The sequence below is a fragment of the Elgaria multicarinata genome, chromosome 1 (genome assembly GCF_023053635.1).
Source record: "Elgaria multicarinata webbii isolate HBS135686 ecotype San Diego chromosome 1, rElgMul1.1.pri, whole genome shotgun sequence".
Classification (NCBI taxonomy): domain Eukaryota; kingdom Metazoa; phylum Chordata; class Lepidosauria; order Squamata; family Anguidae; genus Elgaria; species Elgaria multicarinata.
The window spans coordinates 89,261,934-89,266,530 of record NC_086171.1 but is presented as its reverse complement, the minus strand read 5'-3'; positions in this window follow the sequence as shown (position 1 = coordinate 89,266,530).

Here is a 4,597-nt window from a genome sequence, read left to right as displayed (position 1 = left end):
CGACATGCCCGCCCACCTGTCGCCTTTTGCCGCTGCCCCGAAGAATCGCGCAGGAATGGCTAAGCCCGACTCTCGCCTTCTTCCTCTACGGGCAGGTGGGGCTTGTAGTGTCACCTACGGGGCTGTGCGCGGCGAGTTCTCTTGCGCGGCGGCGCCCAGAAAACTACAACATCCACAATGCACTCCGGCAGCTCGGCTGTATAGGACGTAAGCTGCTGCCGCTGTAAAAAGAGGACGTTTCATAGAATCATAGAACAGCAGAGTTGGAAGGGGCCCACAAGGCCATCGAGTCCAACCCCCTGCTCAATGCAGAAATCCACCCTAAAGCATCCCTGACAGATGGTTGTCCAGCTGCCTCTTGAAGGCCTCTAGTGTGGGAGAGCCCACAACCTCCCTAGGTAACTGATTCCATTGTCGTACTGCTCTAACAGTCAGGAAGTTTTTCCTGATGTCCAGCTGGAATCTGGCTTCCTGTAACTTGAGCCCGTTATTCCATGTCCTGCACTCTGGGAGGATCGAGAAGAGATCCTGGCCCTCCTCTGTGTGACAACCTTTTAAGTATTTGAAGAGTGCTCTCATGTCTCCCCTCTATCTTCTCTTCTCCAGGCTAAACATGCCCAGTTCTTTCAGTCTCTCTTCATAGGGCTTTGTTTCCAGACCCCTGATCATCCTGGTTGCCCTCCTCTGAACACACTCCAGCTTGTCTGCGTCCTTCTTGAATTGTGGAGCCCAGAACTGGACGCAATACTCTAGATCAGGCCTAACCAGGGCCGTTTGACAAGAAATAATAATGCCAGCGTGATTGTTGCCACAAGCTCAGCGGGGTTGGCTCACATAACAAATCACATAACTGCGCTGCCTAAAGCCGGGGTGCGTGGGTGGGTGGGGACAGGGAATTTATTGACCTCCAGATGTTTTGGACTACAACTCCCATAAACCCCAGCATCCGTGCTCAATGGTGAGGGATTATGGGAGTTGTTCACCACACAAAGGAGATGCTCTTCAGTGAAAGTAGTTCCAATAATCAAATATTGCCCAAGGGATGTGTGTGTGTGTGCGCGCACACACACACACACGTGTGAACTGGTTGTTGGATAAAGCTGTGGGCGGACTTTCAAGTTATTCTGAATTGTTCAAAGTGGTAAATCTTTCATGGGTAAAATTGGGTGCACTTTGTGTTGCAAATATAAAACAGTGAATGGAAGGTGGGTTTTTTTTTAAAAAAAAAAAAAGTTACAATATATTAGCTGTGTTAATCTGTAGAAGTAAAATGCAAACATAATTTTAGAACAGCATTTATATAATGATTTAATCCTGAATAATCATTACAACCGCTCTTCTTGCAAGGTAGCTAGAAATAGTATTCCCATATTGCATTTGGTGGGCTGAGCTGGAACAGTGATTTTGGCAGTGGGTAAAAGCTTCATCCCACGTACCTGCTTCCCTCGGATTATCCCCGTAGCGCTAAACTTTCGCGGTTGTTGTTGTTTTTGCTACGGGCCACAGCGATCCTTTGCATACCAGGGAGTTTAAGGGGGGAAATGTAAAAAACCATTAAAAACCAACGGATGACCCAATTCAATTCAAATTTTGTATGCTTAAAGCTCTCCCTAATATCTATTACTGTGCCAATTTTGGTGTCTTTATCTTTAAAGCTTATGCAGATGTAAGCATTTGTTTAAAATCCTGCTCCTGCACCCCAGAGGCGGCTCGGAAGATATACTCAAAAAGTAGGGGCTAAATACGGCGAATCTTTTCGCCTTATTGCACAATTAAGGCAGGATGCATGGGAGTTCTTCACAATCAAAGCAGATTATAAAGTGGATTATAAGGTCCTTTGCATGCAATTCGCAGAGATTGCACAGTACAACGCTGGTGTGATAAAGCTCTGATGCATCTTTATTGTTCCTCAGAAAAACCTATTCCAACAATAGAGACAAGAAGCTTTACCAAAAGAGTGACACTTTAAACAGCTAGAAATAATTTAATTCTTCACAGTTCAATTGTCAGTTTCAGAACACAAAGCCTTCAAACAATGGGGGGTTCTATTTTTCAGACCATCCTTTATTCTGGAGTGAATTCATACTTTAAGCTACTCAAGCCTGCCTTCATTTATACAGTATGATTTATATTGCAATCCTATACACACTTACCTGGAATAAGTCAGTTGGGCTAACTTCTGAGTAGACATGTATATGATTGTACTGTTAAATTTGCTAGATGACAGAGTTTTGGGCTGTCATCATGCTTTTCTAGCTTTTCATGACCCTTTATCAAGTCGCTGGTAACGCTGATATTCATAGGAAAGGAAAGGAACCTCTCGTGCAAGCACTGAGTCATTACTCACTCTTGGAGGGACGCCTGCTTTCGCTGACGTTTTCTTGGCAGGCCTTATAGCGGGGTGGTTTGCCGTTGCCTTCCCTGGCCGTTATTCCCTTTCCCCCAGCTAACTGGGTACTCATTTCACCGACCTCGGAAGGATGGAAGGCTGAGTCGACCCGAGCCGGCTGCCTGAAACCAGCTTCCGCTGGAATCGAACTCAGGCCGTGGGGAGAGTTTCAGCTGCAGAAACTGCTGCTTTACCGCTCGCAAGCTTACTCAGAAGAAAGTCCTACTGATTCAAATAGCCTTCGTCCTAAATAAGTATGCATAAGGCTTGGATTTTGTGAATGTCAGACTGAGACTTCTCAAGTGAATTGTTAATTCCTGCACAGAATTCCTATGAGTTTAATGATACATTGTGAAATGGTGCAGAAATTGCATTGCAGTCTTCATCAAATCAGTAGCATCACATGGCTCTTATTTGTGGTTATTTACATAATATTGATCCCATTCAGTAAAATACATTGTTAGTGCTGTGACGCTATATGAATAATAAAATAGCAATAGTAGTTGAATGAAAAATTGGTACTATAATTCAGTCATACCAGAATAGATGGGATAGATATAAGCCACACACCTTTCAGAGTGGCTTATTGCATCCCTGCCGTGGAGTTACATGGGACTGGTGAGTTTAGTTGATTTCACTCATTCAGAAGTGGCCATTCTGGGCCATCCTGTTATGTTCCAGATGTTGCTCTGGGAGTTATGGGGTTAATAGTAACATAATATTACAAAGATTTTAGTCCTTAAATATTGTTCTCAAGTGTTTTTGGCCTGTTTTTTGTTTGTTTTAATATAAAGGGGTCTTCCCAGCTTGTTCCGTTCCGGCTTTTACACCATTCCCTATTAATCTATTTTATCAGTCCTGAATCTCCCACCGATCAGCTTCATGGGACCATCCTCGGTTCTAGTATTTTGAGAGGGAGAAAAATGTCTCCCTATCTACTTTCTCAACACCGTGCATGAATCTGTACACCTCTATCACATCTCCCCACCCCCCCAGGGCTGGCGCTACCATTGAGGCCACTCAGGTGGCCACCTAGAACGCCAAGGTAAGGGGGGCGCCGAACACCACACCTGGAAGCTGCTCTCCCACAGTGGCTCTGAGAGGGCGGCTTCCGGGTGTGCTGTTCCAAAGCCACCCGCCCACCCCAGCATCCTGTCTTTGCTTCGGCTGGGTGCCCACCCAGCCAAAGTGAAGCCACACCTGCCCCCCCACTTCAGCGTCCTGGCTTTGCTTCAGCTGGGTGGGCGCCCAGCCAAAGCGAAGCCAGGACGCTGGGGTGGGCGGGCAGCTTTGGAATGGCGTGCCCGGAAGTTGCTCTCCCAGAGTGGCTTCCGGCCGGGTGCACCATTCCGAAGCCGCCTGCCCCCCCACCCCACCCCAGTGTCCTGGCTTCACTTCAGTTGGGCACCCACCCAGCTGAAGTGAAGCCATGCCCGCCCGCTCCCCATTCCAGCATCCTGGCTTCGCTTCAGCTGGGTGGGTGCCCAGCTGAAGCAAAGCCAGAACCCTGGGGTGTTGGGGCAGGTGGGCGGCTTTGGAACGGCGTGCCCGGAAGTTGCTCTCCCAGAGTGGCTTCCGGCCGGGTGCACCATTCCGAAGCCGCCTGCCCCCCCCCCCCAGTGTCCTGGCTTCACTTCAGTTGGGCACCCACCCAGCTGAAGTGAAGCCATGCCCGCCCGCTCCCCATTCCAGCATCCTGGCTTCGCTTCAGCTGGGTGGGTGCCCAGCTGAAGCAAAGCCAGAACCCTGGGGTGTTGGGGCAGGTGGGCGGCTTTGGAACAGCGTGCCCAGAAGTTGCTCTCCCAGAGCGGCTTCCGGCTGGGTGTGCCGTTCCGAAGCCGCCCCTTCCACCCCAGCATCCTGGCTTTGCTTCAGCTGGGTGGGTGAGATGGCGCCTCACGCCCAGGTACGGTGGGTGGGTGAAAGCAGCTCACCTGCCTAGGGCGCAAAATAGTCTGGCACCGGCCCTGCTCCCCTCACTTGCCTTTCCTCTAAGTTTAACAGTTCCAGATGTTGTAACCTTTCCTCGTGGGGCAGTTGCCCCTGCTGCTCCTTGTTCCCTTTGGTTGTCCCTTTCTGCACCTGCTCAAGTAGCATTCCAACCTGTGGCCCCACCCTCGCTGCAGACTGAAGTGCGCCGTTTAGACTCTACCACCGAATTTTCCATTCTGTTATCTAATGCCTCTCACGCCTCATTCTGCTGCATGC